At 37.8% G+C, this 27999-nt stretch overlaps 1 protein-coding gene across 1 annotated transcript in view; it reads right to left on the bottom strand.

Moving 5' to 3' along the window:
• Positions 1–11671, bottom strand: part of LOC138941060 (leucine-rich repeat-containing protein 24) — a 133629-nt gene extending 121958 nt beyond the window's left edge. Inside the window, exon 1 of the mRNA XM_070310377.1 lies at positions 11347–11671. The gene's annotated coding sequence lies outside the window, so the exon portion shown is untranslated. The remainder of the gene's footprint in view (positions 1–11346) is intronic.
• Positions 11672–27999: the final 16328 nt, after the last annotated feature.

Here is a 27999-nt window from a genome sequence, read left to right as displayed (position 1 = left end):
GTGGAAATAATTCCCTCCCTCGGCGAAATTATTTCACCGTTAATTTTTCAATTCCATGCATTGTCATAATTCTTTTTATAATCTTATAATTCTCCGGAAAATTTCGATTATACGAGAAAATATCGAGTCTTCAAAATGTCGCTCGTAGAAACTCGAAGTAAAAGAAAGGCTTTCTATCGCGAAAAGCTTCGGCCTCTTTGACGCGAAAAGCTCGCATCACCGGTGAGCAAATCGCGCTCTTTTCACGCGCGAGCATTATGTATTTACTTAAGTTCGCAGAAAAGTAGACAATGGGACGTAAATTCACGCGGACTTCCATCTCGATTGGGGACGCTCTCAATGTTGAAAAATTGGAGTCGTGGAACACTTCATGGAACACCGCTCCAAAAATGGAGAATCACGGCTGCGACAGTTTGCCGAACAAAAAAATCAAATAAGCGTCGATCACAAATTCGCGTGTCGTGATTAATTGGACGGTCATGCTACAGTGGACCGGTGGACAAAAATACTATTTTCCTCTCGCAATTCAAGTATCGAATATGAAGTTAACCGGTTATCTATTGCACGCAACGATAAAATGCAGTATTTTTTTCGCAAAACTTTCGCGTTTGTTTTTCGCAACGATCGTTCAATAGCCCTTTTCTAATTGGAATGCTCCTCCTCGCTTCGAAATACGCCGGGCGCAATTTTCATTGTTACGCATCGATCGACACTCATCTGTTTAAACAATTTGCGCCAGCACAAAGAAGAACCAGGGACCGCGATTCTTCTTCCGGTAACTAAATGTTGATATTGACAGGAGGGCGAATTCCATAAATGACAGACAAAGAAGGAACGCTCGTGTACCGAGGAATATTTAATGTCCTCTTCTCTTGGAAGGAGGCAAAAGGCGGAAGTGATTTCCATTGGACAAAAGGGGCCAAGCAAATATTATGTCCTGTGCGGGTCGCCGGATCGCTTTGTGCTCTCTTTGACGGAAGACACGAAAGAAGTTTACTCTCTCAAAGCCTCCCTTGTAAACATTGTTACTTTGCGAGCGAATGAAAATCGCGCGAGCCAACGGGATGAGCGCGGACGAACGCGCGCATACACATGTGAAAAACAATGGCAGAGATCTCGGTGAACTCGGACAGAAAAGATGTTGAAGATTCTTGGCCGGAAAGAAAGCCAGTTTAGATCGCGTCGACGGTTCAAACGCGGTTACAAAAACGCGGCATAAATGTCCTCCTTTTTCAATTTTGCGCGTGCGTTATTAATTTTCATATTTCAATTTAGAAACAAAATTATAAATTAATGTTGAAATAAAAAGAGACTTCTCTTCGAATTTTTTATATTATATAAAAAGAAAATAGTTGAGTTAAAAAGTCGATTTGCGGAGAAATCGTATCTTGCTTTATTTTACCCGCGAGGATAAATGATTTTCTCAATCGCTCTTTTCGTTCTACATTTCATAAAAAAGTAAGGCATACTGGTAATCTGTCTTTCTCCCCCCCCCCCCCTCTCTCTCTCTCTCTCTCTCTCTCTGAAGATAGTAAAACTTTTCAAATTCGCTACTCGCTTTTTTTTCTGTTCCTCACAAAAGTATGAAAATGGAGAACTCTCGGCTTTACGTCCGACTCGTAGTCAAGCTCGTACTTTATTGCCCCGATTCCTCTACCGAACTTTCTTCTTTTTCCCCAAAGAAAATCCAGGATTTCCGTTTCGGATCGATCAAAACGCTTCAACGAAGGGGAGTAACCCGATACTTGTCATTACCGCCGTTCTTGGATTTCACGAAGCGTGCTGAATCGCGATGGAAGAAAAGCGATGGACGTATCGAATATCGCGAGTCTTACCAAGGAGGGGAGAAGGAGATTGGAGAGGGGCACGAGCGAGCAAGTGGGGCACCCTGCCAGTTTATCTTTCAGATTCTCGTAAAGGAGTTTAAGTCCACATTTATAGCCGTCCCGTTATCGTCCCGCCGAGAGGAAAGTATATCACTTGATTTATGTGCCCGGGCGTGCCGCGACAACCTGACTACGATGCTGATGCTACCTAACTCCTATAAGCGCATCGATAATGACAGTCCGATAATGGTGGAAAGATGGAGGGATGCATTATCCTACGACATGAGTCGCGGCAGGTCATCGATTAAACTTTTAACAATTATAAACCGTCACGACGTATAATATGATAGTAGTGTAAACATAAAAATTTGTGCGCATTATACATATGTATATAATATATGTATGATTGCAGTTAATTACATGCCTTCTACGTTGGAAACTGTTATAATACATCAATATATAAATGTATAATACAATTGTATATAACGACTTACTATATTATTAAATTATTGTAGAAAAATTAAATATAATATTGTAAAATTGCAATTACCTTATTATCGCGATTGTATGAATCTAATTTTAATTCGAACGCGGTTATGAAAACGTGACATAAATGTTCATTTTTTTTTTTTTTTTTTTCGATTTTACGAAGTGTGTATCATTAATTTTTATATTTGAATTCAAAAATAAAACTATGAAACGAAATGTAATAATAAATGTACGCATTTAATGAAATATTTAAATAGATGAAATATTCAAATATGGAATGTAACATCGAGTGTAAAATTGTTTTTTTCTTTCCGTAAAGTACAATCTTTTAGATGGATGCTAGAGAGAGAAAGAGGGGGGGGAGCGGAACGCTTCATAGACTACTTCTCTGATTGAAATTGAGTATCGGTCCCACAATCGTACGCGGGACACTATCTTCCGCCAAAATATTTGTAGCCAAGGACGAAGGAGAGGTAACTCTTCCTGTCTCTCTCTCTCTCTCTCTCTCTCTCTCTCTCTCTCTCTCTCTCTCTCTCTCTCTCTCTCTCTCTCTTTCCCACTCCTCGTATCCTAATCCTTTGAGACAGCGGGGAGATAAACGAGATCCTATCGACGTGAAATAGCGCAACGCTCGGCAGCGATCTTCTGAGAGGGATCGCATTGTTGCGATATCCGCCATTACGGGAAACGTGCGTTTGGTAGCAGTAACAATAGCGGCTGTAACCTCTGTGTGCGAGAGTATTTGTACGCGAGTGTTTGTACGAGCTGCGTGCTAAAGAAGGATGCGTCTTTCTTTTACTACGGCTACTAACGTAAAGTATCGCTCCGTGAAACCACCTGCTTCTTTGATCCTCGCATCTTGACTCATTGTCAGATATGTATTGTGAAAAATTGAACGCTCTCTGCTTGCTGTATATCGCAAGACAATAGCAAAAACAAAAAGATAAACTATATCCCTCTTCCGATTTTCGCCCCAGATTTATCTCCGAAATAATTTCAAAATATACCGATAAATTGACTCTCTACGTCGGGGACAAAAGAAAAATTTCTCCTTTCTTGTCGTCTACTCTTTCCAACGTAATCGCCAATTAATATCATCGAGCCGTAATTGATAATAACTCGCACGATAATGAATGAGCTTCGTTAAAAATGGCAATACAGTACCGGGAACTTCGTGACTAATTAAAGATCGCTTTTACGCGCGCGTATAATTATATATCATTCGACTTCGTGCAATGATATGAAAACAATTCAGGAAGCATATATGTCGAAGAAGATGACGAGAGAGAATGAAAATGCTAGAGAACAAAAGTGCACGGAGAAATTTTAAGAAAATACAATTGGGGGATTGCAACGACTACAATATCAAATTATTATCGTCGATGTTCGCCGAATCTCTTAGAAACACTCTATACTCTATACCATGCTTATATATATATATATTATTTCTTTACCATATTTATTATTATGTATTTTATATTTTATCATTTTATTTATTGTTTTAATTTACTACATATTTTATTTATGTTTATTTATATTATTTTTTATATTATATACTATGCAAAAAAATTAAAGGGCCACTTTATTCCTTTCAATTTTCACGTGGCTGCAACTTTGTCGCATATAATCGGATTGAGATCAATAAAAAAGCATTACAAAGCTTGAAGTTTCTAATTTCAAAATCTTTTAGTGGAGTTGGATTTTCTTTTTATTTATTATAAAATTACATTATGAAAAAGCAACGTCTGTCAATTGATCAAATTTTTTAAAAGTTTATCAAAGTGTACCGGAGAAAAAAGAAATTGTAGCACAATCTCATTAATTGGATTTTAAAGAACAGAGTTTTATCTTTGATTTTCTTTTTCAATGAATGTCCTACGATTTTTTTTCGCCGAGTTATTCAGACTACTGAAGTAAAAACAATCTATTGACTTTGAGCATTCATAACTAATGAAAAAATTATCGCACAATTATTAAAAAAGCAATTTAAAGAGAAAAGTCGGCACTTTAAAATGCACTAATTGCTTTTTCAATCAATATCCATTGTTAAAATGTAATCGTTACTTGTCAATAAATCGATTTTACTTCAATAGTGAATAAGTCGGTGAAAAAAAAATCGTAGGACATTCATCAAAAAAAACAAATTAAAACTCTGCTCTTTAGAAACCAGTTAACGAAATTATGCTACAATTCTTTTTTCTTCGGCATACTTCGACAAACTTTTGAAAAATTTGGTCAATTGACGGACGTCGCTCTTTTATAATGTAATTTTGTAACAAATAAAAAGAATTGAACTCGACTGAAAGATTCTGAAACTAGAAACTTCAAGCTTTCTAACGCTTTTTTATTGATCTCAATCCGATTATATGCGACAAAGTTGCAGCCACGTGAAAATTGCCTTTTCTGTAGAAGAAAAAAAGTGGCCCTTTAATTTTTTTCGGTATTATATTTTTTTATCGTATTTATTATATATATTTACACGCGTTGTTAGTGTATATATTATTATTATTATTGCTTCTCACATTCTATGCATACGGACTCGCAAACCACTCGATGCGTATTGCTAAGAATTGATAATCAATGTTACGCAGCAAACACACGTGACGAACGGAAAGAGTGCACATTGTCCGCAGCCTTAGCATATGCCCTACAATGCGTCAAATTGCGTGTGCCTTTGAACGGGTCGTCACGCATGTTGCGCCGCGTTTCGATTGTTCGATACAGGAAGCGGACCGCGTTTCCGTCACCTGCCTCGAACTTTCCGGCCTATTCCCGACCTGCTGGTCGCATAGAAATTACTATGGAATTATTATTACACGCGATAAAAAACACTAAGAAAATAATATATATTTTTACGATGTACATATATTCTTAGTATTAAAAATGTATTAGGTGTAGAACTTTGCTTTCGCCGTTTTCCTATAGATGGCTTTAGCGGTAAGTAGTGGTCGAAATAAATAGATCATAGACGTCATGCGATAAACTTGGGCATCCGTCAACATAACCTCATAGAAACATTAGTCGATTTGTGTCCGCATCATAAAGTTATTCTCGATTGAAAATGTCAGTTTACGAGCCAAATTCTCGTCATTTGCGGGAGGTTTTAATTTTCTGCTTCAGTATGAAGAAATCTGCGGCTGAGGCTCATCGAATGCTCTCAAATACTTATGGTGAAACCGCTATTAGTGAAAGAACGTGTCGTGAGTGGTTTCAACGCTTCAAGAACGGTGATTTTCACGTCGAAGACCGGCATAGCGGTGGAAGAGAGAAGGTTTTCGAAGATGCAGAATTGGAGGCATTAACTTAATGAAGACTCGAGTCAAAGTCAAAAAGAATTGGCACGATCATTGGGAGTGGACAATACTTTGAATCATAAATGTATAATCAGTTTTTTACAATAAAGCCTCGAATTTCGGAAAAAAACGGCGGAAGCAAAGTTGTATACCTAATATTATTAATATCAATATATTTAGCATTATATTTCATTAATGTTAATATACATTCAGCAACCTATTATTAATATTAAGTAGTTCCCTAATATTGATTTGACAATTTATCCTCGTTAACCGTAGGAGAAATTGCATTTACGCGTAACGACAAAGAGTCAGCGACAATTATGTTTATCATAATATACGAAAGGGTTTATACGCGGCGTAAAATTTGCGTGAAAATGGGATATGATCGCGAAACTTTGAGGGTTGCGGTATCATCGACGAGATTCCGCTCGTATGAAGGAAAATCATGGCAATGCGTGTAACAACGCAATTTATATGCGTCCTGCTGAATTTACATGTGAAAGAAGGCGCGGCGTAACAACGGATATTTACGTCGCGACGTATTTTTCGCGGTTTCTACGAGGTGTCCCGGGATATATCTCGCGACGACGACGTTGTGTCAGTGGTGCCAGTCGACAAATAAATTCCCATTCTCTCTACCCCCCTCCCCCCCTTTCGATCTGGATATCTTTCGGCAAACTCGGAGATCCGACCTTAAAAAGAGGATGGTTGCTACGAAAGAATCGCGCAACTCTCGTTATCTTTGTTTGGGATTTGGAAATCAGGAGAGTTTCAAGCGAGTTAAAAGGCAAACACGCCGACCGACAGAGATATGTTAATCCACCCCTGTAATGACGCTCTGATTCTTATGTAATACGCTCGTATTAATACGATATCTTCCCGAAAACAAGCAACAAAATTTAATACTAATCTAAATGCACTATCACCGGTAAACAAGTTGACCGGGCATCGCTTTACAATTATAATAGGTATTGTTTATACTAATTAATATCGCATCAATATTAATTATTGCCACTCGGATACCATTACTAATGCATTTTCCCTCAACGCAATTCAATCTCGGCCGAGCCGGAAAGGATTTTAATGGTTTCCCGTTATCATATTCCCCGTCTCATATAAAATTATTTACGCTACAGTTATTTTTAGAACCTTTTTCTAAAAGAGCGAGAAACGTGTCCTTTCTCCATTATTCAATCACTTTTTTGCTCAACAGGCACGAGCAAAATGAAACGATTATATTCGATCGAAATGTATTAAAGAAATCGATAAATCCTGTTTACTTAGCCAGCTGCGCGTGTCAAAATCCGTCGGAAATTCAAGTGGAAAAAGTCGACACCGCGCAGCCGAGTCGCCGGCCCGAAAAACCAGACCGCCACTTGGTCGATAACCCCCGCTCGCAGTCTAGGACTGCATCGCGTGTCGGGTTACTAAGGGTTACGAAAAAAAAAAAAAAACTCTCAAGTCTCACCCGTCGCGCCAAAACAATTACATAAGTGACGCGACGGATCGAAAGCGCTAATATTAAAAACTCGCTCGACGCGATGAATTTCACTTTCCTAAAAGTAAAGGAAAATTGAGAAATACACGCATGCCTCAAATCGCGCATATTTTTTTATCGCTCTCGCCAGCTTCACATTATATTAAACTGTTTAATAAAAAAATATTTTTTTTATTCTTTACGTGTTCACATTTGAACAATAATTTATCATATTGGATATCAATATTTTATACATGTTCGTTATTAAATTTCGATATTACGTTTCGTTATTCATTAAAAATTCGATCGTCGTTTGAATACATAATGATTAAAAATAAACGAGGTTTTATTTTGCCTGGCGGCATTAATGCTCAACAACCGTCGCGTCGGCGAGTCTCGAGATGTGATTTATGTAAAATTATCTCAAAAAAAAAAAAAAAAAAAAAAAAAAAAAAAATTACTGCCGCGACTGCGAAAAAGTTGGCTGGATGCTCTTCTCAGAGGCCGCCGCAAGATTTCTCGACACGCGTCACGTCTCACGCGAAAGTGGAAAGTTTTCCACGTGACTGCGAATGGCGTAAGTTTCCGCGATGGATTACTCGCCGATAGTGTCATCTGCATATGAATAACAAAGGCGGATTAAGTTCCATTATATATCACGCGCGTTTCACGCTTCAGGCCGCATCGCGGAGATTCGCGATATTTCGTGGATCTTAAATTCTCTGGTAATACCTACTACCTACATAGATATCTCTCGCGGAGCTTCCATCTAGAATTCTATCGAAAAGCCTAGGCTTTCGCGAAAATCGCGAGGTTTCGCGACGAACCCTCAAGCTTCCACGCAAGCTTGCCAAATCATCATCGGCGCGCAAACAATAGCATCGCGAATCCTAGCACAGGTTCCGCAGAGAGATTTCTTCCTTTTGCAGAAATCTTTACAAACTTTGCTCGTCTCGCGCTGTGATCCTGTCTTTTATATATATTAGATTCCATAGCTCCCGCAAACAATCTAACACTAATAATAAAATCAATGATATTGACTATAATTGCATGGTAAAAAAGTTATAGGTAGGATACTCATTTTTATCTCTCTAAATTTCTTAGAATGAAATTCAACTCCAAACAAGTGAATATTCACTTCAAGCGATAGCGGAAGTACTACCACTCGTAATTAGTGAAAATTCACTTTTCACAAAAATGAACTGTTTAACTTTGAAGTAAAGTGAATGTGTTACTCGTTTTGAAGTGAATAATTCACTCTATCAGAGAATGGAGTCATCACTGTTTTGTCAAGAGAATTTTTCATTCAATTGTTACGAGCGAACAGATTCACTCTTAGGAAATATAAATCTTAATTCTAAACCGGCTTTCACACTGAGATAGCATGCTACGTGCAACGTGAAGCTTCGATAAGTTGAAATGAGAAACAGTGTCATTGCTTCTCACTTCAAATAATCGAAACTGCATATCGCACATAGCATTTCATTATCTCAGTGTAAAAGCCAGTTAAGTCTCCTTTTTTCTTATCTCCTACCAAGTACACGCGCAACGAAAATGATACCGTCGAGAGACAGCGAGACGATAGTGTTTTTTCTTTTTTTGCTAATGGCGGACTCATGCATGCTTCACGTGCGCTTCACTCACTCTTCACGATTAAAAATATTCACTCTATAATACATAGAGTGACAATATTCACTCTATAAAATAGAGTATACATATTTACTCAATTTTGTAGAGTGATTTTTTTCATTCTACAATAAAAAGTGGGAGAATTCACTCCTATGAGTGAAAAATCACTCTAACTCGAGTGATTCGACCAGTCATTCAATTTTTCGAGTGCATTTTCGCTCTAAGAAATTTAGAGCGTATAGTCATCATTACCATTTTTATAGTAAATTCTATTATATTATAATATTAGTAATATCAACCATATATGCATGTACTACATACTATATACAACCATATACTATAAATTATAGTGAATTTATAGTAATATCAATTATATTTTTTTATCAATGAACGTTCGAAGCTACTCCCCCATCCGCAGTTTCTACAAATCGCAACTTTCGCGAATCCGAGCTTTCCTGGTAAAATCTATCCATAACTCTCCTATTTCCCCTTTTTTCCTCTCTTTCTCTCTCTCTCTCCCGGCCTTCTCTCCATCTCTTTTATAGCTCCAACGTTGCGCTCTTAAATTTCACGAATCCCTGGATATCGCAGCGTATCCCAGTCTGCGAATATTCGTCCCTTCACGAAGATGTCGTTATGACCGGAACATTCTACAAAGAGAATGAGAGGGAGAAAAAGACATTCGGCCACAAAGATGAAAAAAGTGGGCACGAGTCCGACGAGAAAGTGCATCTCCTCCCCTTTTTCCATCCTCGCCACTCTTCTCCTCTAATTGCCTCGACCGGCACCGTGGCGAAGTCATTAATTTCGTTTAATCGACTGCTCTTCTTCTCGTTGCCAATGAGAAAGATAAATAGAGAGAGAGAGAAAGGGGGAACTCCCATCGGTCGATCTCCCGGCGAGCGATTTCCGAAGGGAGGAAACTCCGAGGACGAGATGGAGGGAAGAGGAGACGGGCAGAATGGTGTTGCGTGATTTCCGCGCCAGATGATGAATTCGGCGAGATGGGAGATAAGTAAATGTAGATGCGATGCACCGGAATCGTAATAATCAAGGACGATGAAAAAGCCAGCGCATGTTTATGCCAATTAATAAGCGTGATGCAACAGAAATTATGGCGTCGTGATACATAACGTCGACGGTGCAATTATGTTACAAGCAAGAAGCGACGAACTGCCTGCAGTGATTATGAGGAGCGAATTCTAACAGCGATAGATAGATAGAGAGCGAAAGATAGATAGAGAGAGAGAGAGAGAGAGAGAGAGAGAAAGAAAGAGAGAGACAGACAGACAGACAGGCAGCCAGACAAACAGACAGACAGACAGACAGAGTGCGTCGCCAAGTATCGCTATCGATTAAAGTAGCGGGATTGATACAACTATTGTATATCACTCACGCAAGAATTGAAGGTTCTCCGGTGATTTTAACCGGAAGACGGATTACATACGTCGTTAACGCTATTACGATTCCGCCGGCTAATGGGATAAAGGATTTCGAATGAACGATTATACAAAGGGGGCAACGATCCCTCTCCAACCTGCTCTATCTTATCGCCCTTGTAGCATCGTCATTAGTTTCGACGAAACGACGAACTACAAATTCGGCCTGCTCGATTCATTACAGATGTAACAGTAGAGACCACACGGGGTCGCCGCATAATGGTACTCGCGCCACTTTACACGAGAGAGATGAAGTCGAGCGTGTCTAAGTGGATACAGCAAATTCTGGGCTGAATTATTGCATCGTCGCGATTCGGCTTGCATGTCACCCTCTATTGGTTGACTACCCTATTGTGATTAAATTTACGGCGCTCTTTACAGATTCGCTCGTGAAACGGCATTTTAATTTACGTCCCTCCCTTATTTTCTCTCTTTCCAAAGCCTACAATTGAATCTAACACGACACCCTTTATGACACGATTTACCTACTCAAATTTTTAATTAAATTTAACAAAAACAGGATCGTCTTTTTATAATTTCTACTCCAACTCGTTACTGAAAATAAAATCCACGATGGTCTTTAAATTTCTTGATCGAGTTCACGATACTCTTCAACTTTCCCGATCAAACTCCCGGCGCAATTAAATTTATACGCCTCAGATTCCCAAACAAGTCATTAACTAAATTTATGTTTCCTTTTCATTTTCTACGCTCTAACTCTCAAATTTATATATGGGGGGCGATGCGTGGCGCCGGGCGTAGAGTCGCAGGCTGGTAATCGAAAGATTCCAGGTTCGATTCTGCTCGGGTCCCATCCTCCCATATGACTCAAAAAGAGGTTTTCACACATTATCCTATATAATGCCTATAATTGGTTTATCATATATTATCCTATCCAATACCTATATTAGTTTATCATATATTAACCTATCTAATACCTATACCTAGTTAATGGTGTATAGACAATTCCTTTCGGAAAGTCTCCCAGCCATATCAGAAGAAGAAGAAGAAATTTATATATGTACATACTACTCAACGAAAGTACTTGGAGACTTGTATCATGCAAGGCATGATACTCAATGAGATCGCGGTGTCCTTTGCGTAAACGAGGTGATCGCAGGATAAAATGATCCTCGCGTTCTTTTTTCCTTTTTCGGCAATGAGTACGAATCGAAATTCAAACCACTTACCACTCGCAAATCGTCACGAGACACCGTTCGCCATGACCACCGATATCCTCAAAGGAAAGCGTCTTCCAGTATCCCTCGAGATCGCACGAGACAGGGCACAAGATCTACATCCTTCCAAAAGCACTGCTGGCTTTCGACGACGCAAGTTTTCGTGGAGAGCACACGCGAAAACAATCACCCTCTCTCCAAAGATCGCGGAAAAATGGAATCACGTGTGTGAATCGAGAGAATCTCTCGATTTCGATCGACGGTGAGAAAGAGAGAGACGGAGAGAAGGAGGGACCGAAAAAAAGGCTCACGAGAACGACAGAAAACTCGAGTTCAGCGTTCGCGCAGCGACTGGCGCCCGACACCACCACCCTTCCGACAACACCCCAACCACCCCCTCACGCGGGCTAGATGGGAAGGGGGTCAGGGACCAGAGAGGGGAACGCACGAGGAACGACGGAGAAGACCGAGCGAGACGATTCTCGCCACGAACGGCGCTGGCAGTGGGATGTAGGGTCGAGGGACAGAGAAAGGGAGTATGAGCGAGAGGGAGTAGGGATTGGTTAGCTTGGTGGATCGTATGGTGAATCCGTACGGTTTGGCGAACGACGCGGCGGCAAGGGGGCGCCCCCCTCGAAAATGGTCTTGCGCTCTTCCCTCGCCCCCTCCCCTCCTCTCCTCACTATTCCTCTCTACAACGAGGGGATTTCCCGCGACGGGGGACCGGACGCGGGGCGCACGCGCGCAGCGTCCTAGATTTCGTCTCGCCTCCTGATTTTTCGTAATAAAAACGTTTGTCTTGCCGAATAGCACGGCTCGCATATCTCCGACGTAGTGTGCAGCGCGCGCTACACGCGCGGCGCGTGTCTCTCGTGTCTACATCCCCGTCTCTCTCCTTCCCCCCCCCCCCTTATTCCTTCACTCCTTCCGACGGGTATACAAAACGGGGGATGTGCGAAACCGGGACGCGTTCGCGCGCGCGAGACGAAAATCGAGAGGGAACGAGAATCGATGATGGAGTGACACGTCTCCCGCGCACCGAGTACGACGACAGGGAAAGTTGGTCGAGTGTTAAGGGGGGGTGTGGCTAATTCTTAAGTACGCGCGCCAGGAGTGGAATTTCCGCCCGCTCATGCGAGAAGAATGTCCCGGCATTTGTCTTGCGCCACGTGACAAAGGGGATCGAGTTGATTTAGAGATCCTGAAGACCCCTTGCTGTGTTCGCTAATAGCGCCTTACGATTTCGAAGTTTTTACCAATGAGGCTACGGTGTGAAGAAGAAGTGTGAGGAAGACGTATAAAGGAGGAATCTTCCAAAAAAAGCTAAGCTTAATTCGATGCGTTAAGCTGTGCGCAACGGGATAGAAAATGAAAATGATTTTATCAGTGCTTACTCGAAACTAAAATATATTCCAGGAAAAGGACGAAAAAAAAAAGATTGTTGCGTATACACTTTGACATCGGACACTATCTTCTAGCTTCTCTCTTTCTCGATCGAGAAGCATCCAACTCAATTGTGTAATTTAAACTGTAATTTATATATATCCGTGTGAATATCCGGCAGAACATCTAGAGTTTGTGGTCCAAACTACTTCGCGAAACCCACTTTAACACGCTGCTCTCGCGATGCAACGTTCCGCATATAATGATAAGCGTCAAAATTACCACAGCAGCCGCAACGTCGACCGCGTAAGAAATAGTTGGGGGTAATTTGTATATAGCCTAGAGTAGAGAGTAATTGGCTCGTTATTAAAATACAAGTTGTCTTTCGCCAATTATACATATAGTTATGCGATAATTACATATTTTTTAATAAACAAGGAGATAAAAATTAATTTATATAAAACCTAAACAAGCTATTAACTCTTATACAGACAAAACTGTGTCTAATATACATATATATATATATATATATATTGTATATATTGTATATATATTGCGAAAATATTCTGATCGTTCTTAGCGGAAAGGATCTGCTCCCGAAGGACGAAGCAGGCAACTGGAAAGTTAAATAGAAGCCCGTAATAACGAACCCAAGACGTGCTTCAATTGCAAGCGGACTATTTTCATATTTATCTCTTGCGTCGTAACGATACGCCGAAGCCAAGGAGCTCGTCTTTGTCGTCAATTAGTAGGACTCGAAACGCAAAAAGAGATGAATTGCATAGTTTCTTAACGATACTGAAAGAAGACGAGAGGAGTCATTACATAGGACTGTCGTGCATAATGGCATATTGATGAGAATTGTTCTTTAAGGACTGTTGGCGACTTGCGGAAGGTGGCTTTAATAAGAATCGTCCGAAGCCTCGACAACAATTAACAGATTAAAATATTTTTCCGAGAGACGACGGGTTCCCTCGCTCCTTCTTAGAGAGGATTTCGCTTCCCGCCAAAGGCAAAAGAGAAACTAATGATAAGCTTACCAAGTTATACCAAGAGAGAGTGCATTTCCGATGCAAAACATACTCTATTTAGAGGAACACAGAAAGAAATCTCAGATTATGCGATTTCCGTTTTTGTTTTTTTTTTATTTTTTTTTTTTTGTTTTTTGTTTGTTTTTTTCGATGAGAGCAACATCGAACGCGCAGAAATCGCGAATTTACACAGCGTGCATAAAATCCGATCCAAACCAAATTCAAATGGAAATTAAAAACAGTTACGCGATTTAAAGCCGGCGCGGAAAACACGCTCGATTTATAAATTACAGTATACAAGGCAGTTTAATAAAACGCGCGGTCTCTGTATTTTGAGTTAACCAGACCGCAGGTTGGACAATTGTTTCCTCGCTTTTTTTCCCAGTCCACCAACGGACTATTAAGCGGATGTTTCCAATTTATTTTTAAGCAATTTCTCAACCGGTGATTATTGTTCCACAAATTAAAAGTTAGTTTATGTTACTTTGTAGGAAATTATTTTGCTCCTTCAAAATTCAAAACAAAAGAAATTGTATAAATCCATCAATATATATAACCGTCCAGATAAAATTAAATACATATAAAACGAATATTCCTTATTTATGTATCTGTAAAAGTGCAACGTATCTATAAACGCGTCATACGTATGTGTGACAAGGACATTATGCGAAACTGCAAATTCATTTTGAACCCCGAAATATATTGGAAGACTGAAACGTGATGGCGGTTTGTATCAACCGAGAAGGACGATGCTTCATCCGATGCTGAATTATGCAGACGCTTCTACACGGCGTCGTTATCGGCGAAAATCGGGTCACCAGCCATCCGGGAGGATACCACGAGAAGATTGGGAAGGAGGAGGAAGAGGAAGAGGAGGCGACACGTACAAATGCGCCCTTAATATTAACCCCTTCGAACTAGTAGGAGCTACGAGTTCCGCGTATCCTTTTGAACCACTGGGAGAATTTTCCTAACGCAGAGTCTCGTCGGAAATACACGGAAGTTCGTTGTCGCAAGCTGAAAAATATATATTTGCGGAATGTACGGGACACGCATTCCAGTATATTTTTTTTCGCGAATACTTGACTTTTCAGAGGCAAGAGAGTTCGCTCCTTTATAAAACGGACGAATATCGTCGAGACGAAGGAATAGAGCGATGAGGAATTCGTGCTTTTTTCCTATTTTTTTCCCCTCCTCTTTTGACAAGTTCTGCGAACTATGTGCATTGAAGAATCTGCGAAACGCTAAATCAAGAAAACCAAGAAAATAATGGAATCAAAGAAATGAGCAAATACTAACGTGTGTAACCAACGGTTTGCAAGAATCGAGAAATTAATAAGAACGAGAGACCTTTTGTCAAGAGAAACTATATTTTAAAAAATTCATTCGTTATAATGAGACTGCGCCTCTGAAATTTCTTTTCAAAAATAGATACGGACGATTGGAGTATCGCGTCCCTTTGACAGCAAGGCGCGCGAGGAATATTGAATTAAAAATGTAAACAACAAATGTGTTGATGCAACTTCTCAAACTGGATTGTGTCCGTTCTGTATGCACGAGGAGTGGCGGCAAAAGCATTGTATAAAGTCGGCTTTCGTTCCAGTTTCGTAAACCGCGAGTATATTCTCGGGACTTTTCCTTTATAATCGCGTTGACTTTATTCGCCGAGGACCTTCGCGCGCCACGAAAAAATCCACAAGCTATTTTCCGATTTACACGGAAACACGGAGAACAATTTTCATTTTAAAAAATCTAGCTATTTGTTTTACGCAAATTTGTTCTCTTTTTGTCATGCGGTTTGCCAGGAAATTTTACATAAATATAAAATAATCGGCAAAGTGTGATTAAAAAAAAAACTAAAACTATAAATATCATTATTAAAAATAATAAAAAAAATATATATATAATATAATTTTATATAATTAATATATATATATATATATATATATATATATATATATATATATATATATGTATATATGTATATACTTTATTTAACTTCAGCCATAGAAGAACTTTAGTCAAGAAGCGAACTTGGTTTACAAATTCTCCTTATCCACACATACCTCACGCATACACTTTCATATCTCTTACGATCCTAAGACTAGCTAGGACTAGCTTATTTATTCTATTTTATTTTATTTTATTTTTACGTCTCTACTTTCTTTTCCTATTTTTTATTATTAATTTCTTTTCCAACCACAATTTCCGCAGTATCCTACCTTTCATATTATTTAACTCATCGTTCCAAATCTTATCTTCTATTTCCTTACAATTCTTTCCTAAGTCTTTAAGCCAATCTTTTATCTGTTTACATTCTTTTACATAGTGACTCATACAATCTTTACCATCGCCGTAAAATAAACACATTGTCTCCTCTTCTTCTAACCAATATTTATTTCCCTCTTCCATATTTCCGCACCTTAACCTTAACAATACCCTTATCATATCTCCTGTACTGCCTTTGTGTACACTACTTTTCCTCAGATAACTTGTTCCTTCATCACCTATTTCCAATTCCTTATATTTCTTATTGTACCTGGCCTCTCTAATTTTGCCTTCCTCTGTTTGCCTTTGCATCACCCAATGTTTCTCCTCTAGCTCCTTCCTTAAATCAATTCCCCCCTTTTTTAAGTCTTCTAGTGCTTCTATACCCCATCTATTCCTATTATAATATCTCTCCCTCTCCCTACTGTACATATCTTTCCATCCATTCTTTTTTTTTCAATCCAGCACCTTTTTATCCATCTATTTTCATCCAGCTCTCCTATCTTTTCCTCGTATTTAACTGCCCTTAATCCCCATTCAATTCTTAATTTATTCAGTCTTAATTCTCTTGTCATTAGGTGCACCTTGGTATACAAACATCTAACCTGAAAATCCATCTTACATAATCCAGCATTATTCTCTCTAATTCTTTTTTCTCTTCCCATCCCCATATTTCCACCCCGTAAGACATTACACTTTGAACCAAATACCTAAACAACCCCCACCTTCTAGTAAAATCGTCCCTGCATATCCGCTCTCCAACCCCCATGTTTTATTAGCTGCCAACCTTCTCTTATTACTTATATCCCTTATATGATCCTTATAATTACCTTTATTGTTAAACACGAAGCCTAAATATTTGAAAACATTTACCTCTTTTATTTCTTTTCCTCTCCATTTCTAACTTTCCTTCCTTTCTCTGTTTCCTCTATTGAAAACTAACATTTTTGTCTTCTCTGTACATAAAGTCAAATTCCTTTATTTAGAAATCTCTTCACTGTATCATATCTAATAATGCCTCCCTGTTCTTTGCCAAAAGCATCATATCTTCTGCATACTCTAAAGACCATAATCTCTTATCACCTATACCCCCTTATGTTCCGCATTTCCAGCTTTTTACCTATATCCGCTATATATAGATTAAACAGAAGTGGGCTCATCACACATCCCTGGCGCACTCCTTTCATTATTCTAAACTTTGCTGTGACTTCTTCCTTTACTCTTACCGCCACCTTTATTTCTTCGTATATCCTTTCCATCCTCCAGACAAGGTCCGCTGCTACTCCTTTTCCTTTAAGTATATTCCATAACTGTTCTCTCTCCACATTATCAAAAGCTGCTTTTAAATCCATGAACAAGGCACTCTATGTAATTAATATTATATTCTCTCAAATATATAAAATATAATTTTAAAGGACGCGCAACTTTTAAAAATATATATGCATAGCCTGTTCTAACGTGACAAGAGAGAAACGGCCGCCTGTTAAGGATAAGATGTAAATGCAAAACATTGTGGGAGAAACCAGAGGATCCTTTATCGCGGCGAGAAGGGTCGAGTTCCTTGATCTCGACTCGAGAATTTCTCATATGAAAACGATGTCGAAGATTATTATAAGTCCAATGGATTTCGCGAACGAAGATGCGTTCACGCGTCGTACGCTTTTATAAAATTCACATCGCAAATATAGACTCGCTCGTTTCAAGGAGGACAAAAACTAAGGTTTTAACAAACTACATGGCATATTAAAGCAATACCGATCTCTTTCAATCTGTAAGATATCTTTAATTGCAAAGAAACGTTTTTACGATAAAAAGTAAAGAGTCATAATGATTCTTTTTCGCACTTTATGTTACGATAATCCGAATAATAAAATTGATATTTTCCGAAACTATTGTAAAGTATCAAACTTTTATATACAGGTTGTCCAATTTTAAAAGTTCCACCCTCATAACTTTTCAGGATCAACGTTTGAAGGAAAACGACTCGGATAAAAATTGTAGGGAACAAAGGGGGCTATCTAATAGTAACCTTGGATTTGACATTAAAGGTCATTTTCAAGGTCACTTGAAGGTCAACTTCCGTTTTTTAAATGGAACCCCCTATTTTTCATAACATATTCTTGTAGCTTATCTCGAGAGCTTTCCAAAACACTATAATAAAGTATTTTTTTATTAAGTACTTTTTAAGTTATTTTATATTTTAATCTGACATATTTTGATATAAAAAATTAAATACTATATCTCGTAAAATATTTAGTTTTCGATAATTTTATCGTAATACTTCTATGTACAGAATAATGAGACAAATCAATTAGTATAAAAAATAATTGTTTTTAAGAAAATTATTTACGATGTATCTTTTCAAACAATTATTTGTTTTTTTTTTTTTTTTTGCAGTAATTGATTTGTCTCATTATTCTGTACATAAAAGTATTACGGTAAGATTATCGAAAACTGAATATTTTACGAAATATTTTATTTTTTATTTCAAAATGTCAGATTAAAATATAAAAAACTCAAAAAGTACTTAATGAAAAAATACTTTATTATAGTGTTTTGGAAAGCTCTCGAGATAAGCTACAAGAATATATAATGAAAAATAGGGGGTTCCATTTAAAAAAAGGAAACCTTCAAATGACCTTGAAAATGGCCTTTAATGTCAAATCCAAGGTCACTATTAGATAGCCCCCTTTGTTCCCTACAACTTTTATCTGAGTCGTTTTCCTTTAAACGTTGATCCTGAAAAGTTATGAGGGTGGAACTTTTAAAATGGGACACCCTGTATATAAATTATCCGACTAAGAAAAATAAGATATTTTCAGTCGCGTTATTCTCTGATTTTTCCTAGAGAGCGAGCTCAGTAGGATTGTATCGTTTACGAGGGAGTTATTCCCGGTCTCTATAATATAAACTAGCTGCCCCGTATAAAACGGCCGCTGCGGGGCAACGAATTCATCGTCGTTAAATTAAGCGACATCGCCGAGATCTCTCTCGCGCGGTAGAGAGACTTCTTGAGGGGGAGGGACGCGCCTCTTTCATTTTTATTTATACACCTCCCGGCTTTCCTGCTAAATGGCCCAGACGAGTTTCAATTGAAATTTTAAACAGACCTGAAGAGGATACGCCTCTTTTATTCAATGCGTTTATTTCAATCGGCGAATCTAGCATAGAGTGTACAAGAAGCGCTTTAACAGATAGTATTATGTAATATGTAATTGATACACAATTATGCGCGATATGATCTTAGAAATCAGACTTGGAGGCTGGCTGGTAACTCGTCGACCAAAACTATTAGTGTCTCGCGCAAGTTGGCGAACGTAAGAACGAGTACGGCGTTACACAGGGGACGAACTTCTGGTCGCCTTAAGTTCCGTTCTACGATAGAATAAAGTAGCAATTAGACGAGCGCGAGCGCGACGCTTGTTTTACAAACTTTATTAAGCGAATTTACGCCCGAATTCATTCTCAGCTTGGTATTGCTTACGACGAATTTACCGGATTCGCTGCTCGTCATTCGGCAAACGTTCAAATTGCATGTACTAGATGTGAACGGAGATTCGTTGTTTGCAGATACATCGCTAGAAATTAGACATCTGATGTTTAATCCGAATTCGCGTAGTTTTGACAAAATGCGATTACCTTTATGATACTTTAAACTAGCGGGATATTGTCGTTATAAAAATATTTTTAATTAAACGTGACAATTTTCTCGATACCGTAAAGTTTTAACATAGATGTTTTATATAACATAAAAACATATCCAGTTAATCGTGAAAATAATCAATTTTCAGGATCAAATCGTACAAAGCCCTATATTAACTGCGCTAAATATTGTCAATAATTACAGAGATTCTCTATCAAAGAGTTATCGGGACATGAATCCTCCGACAAAGAGTGACCAAGCACAATTAGCTAATCGGCTATACTGCCTAATAACCAGCAATATTCATTTCGCGAGCAACAGCGTTCATTTAACGAGATTCCTTTTGAACCAACGATTCTCGATTACCTGCCACATTGCGAAAGTTTATTTAACTATACTATGCGTGCTGTATATAGCATAATTTTCCGAACGCGTGCTAACGTCAATTGTAACGAAGTTGTCCAAGAGGGAGCCATTGGTATAATTATTATTATCATCACACTTCGAATAAAACTGTTCCGATTAATTCCCCGTTGGACTAAAAATATATTTCAATTATGTACAATATATTTGGAAAAGATATCGCGCGAAATATTTCTTTCTAAAAATATTACGCTGTAATCCTTATGGATTACATATATTGTAATTATGCCAATGGTATAATCAATTTATTCGCTTTATTTTTTTAAATTTAATTTTTTTAATTAACTTTATTTAATTATCCTTCCAATTAAGCATAATCCAACACATTTTTTTAAATTAAATTTTTTAATCTTAGAATTTATATAAAATTTTGAACTTTTTATTGTAAACAATTTAAACTTTGTCAATATTTCTATTTCAGCCTATATTTAAAAAACAATCAATTATGTTATCTTAGCACTCAATGTAGAGTCTGATTTCGCAATATATACATATATTGCAGCTAAAAATGTAATTCTTTTCAAATTATCGAACAGAACAAATTTTAATGTGTATAATTAAAAAATCATGTTTTTGTTAAATCTAGGAACATAATTTTATCTTAAATTAAAAATCAATTTTATTTATCTCTTATTCTTTTAATAAATATAAATTTTTGATTCTTTTTTATTCAAATTTCACTTCTAATTTCTCTATCCTTCATTTTAGAATATATTTCATTCTTGTAAAAAGAGGGAGAGATATATGCCTTCTTTTATATAGTTTTAATAAGTATGAATATATAAATCCCACATGACTTTTTAAACGTTAATCAAATTTGTCGGCGAATAAACATTGTTGACACAAAAATTTTTTTCTCTCTCTGCTCTCCCAATGGGAAAAGCAACAAATCGCGCGGGGAATTCGTCGACACTAATTTCCCGCGATTCACCGCACTGGGATTCTCGATAACCCGAAGGTCGATTCTACTCTCTCTTCCCGGGACTCCCCTTCCGCTATAACAAAAAGTCTGCTCGACGCTGTCGTCGTTGTCGTCGATGGTGACGCCAACGTCGCCACGATCATCGTGCTCGGCTCGAACGAAGGAAGGGAATGGAGGGTGACTAAAGTAAATCCGAAATATTTCGTATCCGGATCACATCCCGCAACAAAATACGAAAGGCGAAAGGGGATGGAACAAAAAAAAAAAATCCGTTGTAATAAATAAATTCACAGCATGGGCGACATATGAATTTATAAACATTGAATCGTTAACCATTACAAAAAAAAAACAAAATGCAATAAATAATACATAATGCATTTAATTTCTTCATATCTTGAGAAAAGAAGGAGCTAATGAAAAAGATAAAGAAATCGACCCGAATTTTTTTTCGAGGTGGACGATGGGGCAGGATTTCTCTGCGCTATCTCTTCCTTTTCCGCCGCCCCCATCACGATTACCCCGGGTCCGATCCTCTATTTTATCTTACCCCTTGCTATTCTCGTGACTTCGTTTCAGCGGTTCTAGGAAGCGGATGGGCGAAATCAGAAGGACGGGCGTCGCCTAATTTCAAATTGCGAGACACGACTAACGATCAGAGCCGTCAGAGACGTCTGCGATTGCATCCACGTGCGTTGCATCTGCACGTGTGCAATTCATGTTTTCCATCTGCGATTCATCCAAGCGTGTCGCAATCACACGGAACGCGGCACGTCTCATCGCAAAACGTCATTTAAATACGGCGAATATTGTATATTTCGAAAATCCGGCAAGAAAAAAGAAACGAAAGCATTTTTCGTCAAATATACATTTGATTTCAAAATAAACAATATTGAAACGCGCGCATGAGAATTGGTGCGTGCGCGCGTATATTTATTTAGATTATAACTTAATGCAGAAATCCCGCATCAATTATTGCTATTTAGCGATTCGATAAACTGGCAAATTGACTACAAATTTGTTTAATTACGCATAACTCATATAATTTGGAATATACATATATATCTCTTTCGAAAAAATCGCCAATCGTTCCCCCACCGCTGTCCCGATCACAAATTATGCTCCCGTAAATCTCCATAAATATGCATATATAATATCTTCCCGGTGCGAATCAAGCGCCGATGCTGCTGTAACTCGATTCGGTTGCCGTACGAGTATTGGGCGCGCTATCGAATTTCCATTTTAAAGTACCAAATGCCGTGTGTTTCGACCGTGTAACGATATTGCAATCCGTATCAACGATAATCGTCGAAGGCGAGTCACGATTTGCGACGAAGTTGCAGTCAAGCGAAAAACGTCGCTTTTTAAACCTGTAATACGATTATAGTAAACAGTAGTACAATACTATTATATATAAAACATGCATCTATATATCATGTTATTAACATCAGAAAAAAAGTACAGTAAACATGTAATATGAAACGTCATATGAATTTATGCGAAATAATAATATCGACACACGACTTCAATTACCCCTTGCTTCTGCGAAGAATTGAGACGAGAAGGAATCTGAAATGGACCGGGCGAAAAGATGGCGCCTCTCTTTTACATTCCCATTGCGTGAGACCCCGGGGGGCAAACTCAATCTGGAACAAACGTTCCATTACAGAAATGGCCGTGACAGCCGGCGGACACGACAAAGCCACGACGCGTACACACGTATCATCTCGTAACGTTGGTATCCCCGCCCGTTTAGAGCCTATAATCCTGGCGCTATACAGTGCATAAGACGGAACACCACCTAATCTCGCCTCCGAACATTGTGCCAAGCATGACGCGGGGGAGAACGTTAAATCGAGATCTAAATTGGAGATCAGCTCAGCGTCGGGATGGTCGTCGGTCAGTTGGGACACGAGAGCGCAGGTGAATGCGAGATGAATCGTGCCGGATTTGGCAAGTAGACGGAAAAATAATACATTGATACATAAAGTCAAAATTTCGTAATAGATTCATTGATGAAAAATTCTCTTTTTGCATAAATTATAACGAAATTTTAATAAATTACATTGCGAATTATGGATTAAACGTTTAAGGGAGATACCTTTTTTTGAAACCTCGAAAAATGAATACATTTTCTAGATTTTCTTGTAGAGCAACGACTTGATAAAAATTTTTAATTTTTTTACAATATTAATACAATATTATTAACTACTTAAATCAAACTTTCCAGCTTAAAAAAAGATGTTTTTTTTTTAGTTACGGAAATATTTGCAGATCTCCAAATTTTAGGTGGCTGCACGGTGTATAAAGATATTCGTAGATCATATCCGAAATAAAAAATGCAAGCTTTTTTATTAAACATATTAATAGTTATCTACTATCCAAGCGTTTTTTTTTAATTTAGAAAAAATAAAAGCTTTTAAATAAAATAATAGCGGTGTGTTGAAAGTTTCGTTTTTTTTTAAATCCATCTCTTTTTGTTTATAACAAAAAAATAGGAAATCGGATTTAAAAAAGGCTTCGTTAGCAAATGCGAAATCTTATTAGGAACTCGCATACAAAATTTGAAGTCAATCCGTCGAATGTAGCCCGAGTTTTCGTGCATGAAAACATAAATTTGCAAATATTTGCATAACTTTAAAAAAAAAATTTAACTGAGAATTTTTATTTAAGTACTTAATAATATTGTATTAATATTGTAAAAAAAAGTTTTTATTATTTTTTATTGTTGCACTGCAAAAAATCTAGAAAATTTACTCATTTTTCGAAGGTTCAAACGGGTATGTCCTCTTAAGAGAGAGAGAAAATAATCCTGTGAAAAAAATAATTTAAAAAAAATAATGGTCATGTATACTCATATACTTTCCCTTAAAATCTTCTATTAGTTTATTGACAATTGTAAATTGAAAATTTTGGAATAATCTTAAATTTCATAAAAATCCAAATATTCATTGACGAAAATTGAAAATTTTGGAATAATCTTAAATTTCATAAAAGTCAAAACTTTGCACCAAAAATAGAACTTTTTACAAATGAGCAAGCGTCGCAGTTCGGAATTGCACGGGCTAATATGGGTGCGGTACAAGCGCGACGGAATTTACGAGAGCGAGCACGGGCGCATAAGAAACAGATTAACGTTCACGTGGATTAAGAGTCGTTTCCAGAACCGGTGTCTGAAAGCGAGCTTATGAGAGCACGTTAACGTCAGAGACTCCTTCGCAGAGAAAGGCGTGCGCAAGGAGGGATACGCGTACGCGATGGAGTAAATGTTTCTACGAACATGAAAGTGTAAACAGAAGTAAAAATACAGAGAGAAACCGGAAAGTGGATGGAAATGGAAATTCTAATTACGGAAAATGGCCGTGTCAGCTAGAGAATGTAACGAAGCTCGGACCACCCTCGACAATGAAAGGTCAGCACATGCGGCGAGGCTTATCCCGGTACTTACGCAGGGATCAGAAAATGAAGGACGTTTTAACCCTTAACTTTAATCGCAAAAGGAGCATCTTTTTAAAATGTAATAATCTCAGGAATTAATGAGTATTTGCCCATCTCTTTTCGAAATAACAGCGTATATTATATTTTTAATCATCTCAAAATGATTAAATTTTTATAACTAATAGTTTCAACAAATAATTATATATTTTAATTATATATTAATTAATCTAAGAATTTAAGAATTCCAATCTACAACAATTTAAAAATTTGAAGCGATTCCAATGATTTAAAATCTTAAAAGAATGCATAATAAAAAAATAGAAACAAAAGAAAAAAAGGAAAAGAAACTTTCGCGTTTTTCGTTATACCTGTATTAATAATATATGTCACTTTTTATTACATTTACAGTGACGTGTCAAATGTCAAAATTAATGAAAACGTGATTCATTATATTTCGCTCATGCAGCTCGGAATTCTGCCAAGTTGATGGCACGATGATATTCAACGTGAAATTGATCACGTTGTAACGTACACCTTTAAATACTAATTACAGAAATAGGTATTCCGCCAGATAGATAAAGCCGGTAATATGCGACCAAGTAGATGACAGAAACAGCACATATACTAAGCCGGGAACATATGCGACAGTCTTGTACTACTAAAACTCCGAGTACGTAATTCGAATTGAACTCCTGATATTCTCCTGAATCCCATAAATAATTTTTACGTTAATTATATTACGACGCAAAACGTATATCTTGACTTGCGCAACAATATGGAGAAAATAAGCAATTTTCACTAATTATAAAATAGATTCTTTAAAAAACCTGATAAGCCATATGTATATATATTATACATATACCACTAGAAATCTTGCTTTAATATATAATTTTACATATTGTAATATATAATAATAAAATTCTAAAGGCTCACAATGTTAAATAACAATTGTATTTCGCGCCTTTTCCTCAAGATAACAAGTAGTAGTCCCCAATTCTATGCCGTGGCGCCACAATCTTTAAAGCTAGAGCGAAAGCAATTAATCCATTTAAGGCCGGTATTCATAGTCAGTTCTTATTTCAAGACCGTCTTAAGTAATGTCTTAAGATGCTAATACGACTCTGTGATTGGTTTAGAACATCTTAAGATTGTGTGTCAACTGCGTTGTCTGCAGTCGACCTAACCTAATCTAACCTAACCGGCCTATGGCCAGTATCCATAGTCAGTTCTTATATTTAAAACCGTCTTAAGCACAATCTTAAGATGTCCTAAACCAATCACAGAGCCGTATTAGCATCTTAAGACATTACTTAAGACGGTCTTGAAATAAGAACTGACTATGAATACCGGCCTAGGCTCCTTCCACACATCTCAGGTTCCATGAATCATTCTTCTTTTTTGTGCCGAGATAGTTACATCGCTAGAGTAAGAATATCATTAAGATGGGTAAAAGAAAGCACAGAAAATCGGATTTGGATGATGAATCCAAAGAGAATAAAATTGTCAAGAAGATGTAAAAGAAACGTCCAAGTAAGTATATCTGAGAATAATGATGGTAAATTAACCCCTCAAAAAGGAGAGGGGAGGAGAAGAGTATGGAAAGAAAAATTGTTGCACTTAGACAAAATTTTCCCTTGGGTTTTTTTTTTGGACACTGTCATCATGTCATAGGCGCTAACCCATAGACGGCCGCAGGCTTTAACCTAAAAGCGAGCTTTGTCTCAATGACGAAAGGCATACACTGCCTTCCTAAGTATATATTATAGACGGTTTAAGGTACACGCTTGTTACATCGTGGGTCTAACCCATCGACGAGCCACAGGCTCTAACCCGATGGTGAGCTGAGTAAGACGAGGGACACATCGAACCCGCTTTCCTTTTGTACTACATGTCTTGAATAAATCAACGCATTAAAAATTTTTGTATCATACAATAATGTAGATAATATTCTGGAAATTATGCTTACAATAAGATTATGGTTATTAGATGACTCGAGATCGGAACGCGAAGGTTATGAACGATCAAAACCATTCATGAGTAAGATCTCGCAGAATCTATCACAAAGACCTAGTAGATCTCCTTCGAGCTCTCCGCAGATCTCATTAAATAGGATCCACAAGTCGCCTTCGGCGACGGAAAGACTCATTCAAGAGAAGACTTCAACAGAAATTGATTCCGATGGAATTTCACCAGAGTATAATCAAGAACCACCTAATAACATTGACGAAACACAAGCAACGCTGGGTGTAGGTAGTCAAGAGGTAGAAATTTCAAGAGAAGATCTATCCTCCCTGGAAATTCAAAAGACAGATCCGGTAAGACAAGAAAACGAATCTATCATTGAAGACCTAGATCTGGACATTTTAGAAGTTATTGGCAAAAGGGTAGTAGAAGACAGGGTACTGGCCCCAGCTATCCCAAAAAGTATCACGGTGCGGTTTGAAGATATTTTAAAGAAAGGCCTTCCAAAAAAAGAGAAGGAAAAATTAATCAAGGAATATGCGCCGCCGAAAAATTGTATCCTGATCGATCCTCCAAAACTCAATGAAGAAATTAAGATATCTGTAAGTGAAATGGCTACGAAACGAAATGATCGAATCTTAGAGAAACAGAAAAAAATCTCTCCTTGTCTGGCTTTGTTGGGCAGCGCCGTTGTGGATGTTATCAACAACGAAAGATCCGATAATCTGAAGGTATCAAACCCGCAAATGGCTTTGATTTGAAAGCTTAGTGAAGCAGCACGTTTATTGGCGGACTTGCAAAAAGACGAGACCCTAACCCGGAGAAGCCTCATCTTGGCCGCTATAACTAGCTTACAAAAAGAAACATTGGATTCAGTTACAGCAGATGAATGGTTCTTTGGACATAAATTGGGCGAGCGATTGAAAGTGGCAAAAACTATTGAAAAGTCGGGCAAGGATCTGAAGGTTATATATAAAAATTTGGGAAGATTAAAGAACTCCAAAATCCCGCCTTGATGTCAGCCCTTCAAATCCAGGACGTCGGGCAGGTATCGAAACAAAACCTACAATCAGAATCAGCCTTGAGAATTTAGAGAATCTAGAGGAATCTGAGCGGAAGAGATCGCAACAGCTTTCGATTTCAGGCGGCAACAGATCAGCAGAAGAAAGCGTAGTTTTAAACGACCTAAGTAGTTTAGCTGGCAGATTGATAGGATATATAGAAAGCTGGAAGAAATTAACTACCGATGCTAGAGTTTTAGAATGGATAGAAAAATATAAAATCCCCTTTACAAAATCAGTGATGCAAAACAAAGCCCCTAGGGAACCTTCGTGGTCCTTAAAAGCAAGGGAGCTAATTAGAGAACATATAAAAAAGTTAATTGCGAAAGGATCCATTAGTAAGTTTCTACCACAGGAGAACCAATTCTTATCTAATATATTTTTGATTCCCAAAACGAATGGTTCAAGCAGATTAATTCTGAATCTTAAAAAATTAAACGATTTTATTAAAACAGCTCATTTTAAATTGGAAGATCATAAAGTAGCTTGTAAGTTAATGAGTCGCGATTGTTTCATGGAAAAATTAGATCTAAAAGA

Source organism: Polyergus mexicanus, unplaced genomic scaffold, assembly GCF_030449975.1.
Source record: "Polyergus mexicanus isolate NDT 795.1 unplaced genomic scaffold, iyPolMexi1.0 SCAF_18, whole genome shotgun sequence".
Lineage (NCBI taxonomy): Eukaryota > Metazoa > Arthropoda > Insecta > Hymenoptera > Formicidae > Polyergus > Polyergus mexicanus.
The sequence above is the reverse complement of the archived record's forward strand: the minus strand, read 5'-3'. Positions and strand labels throughout refer to the sequence as shown.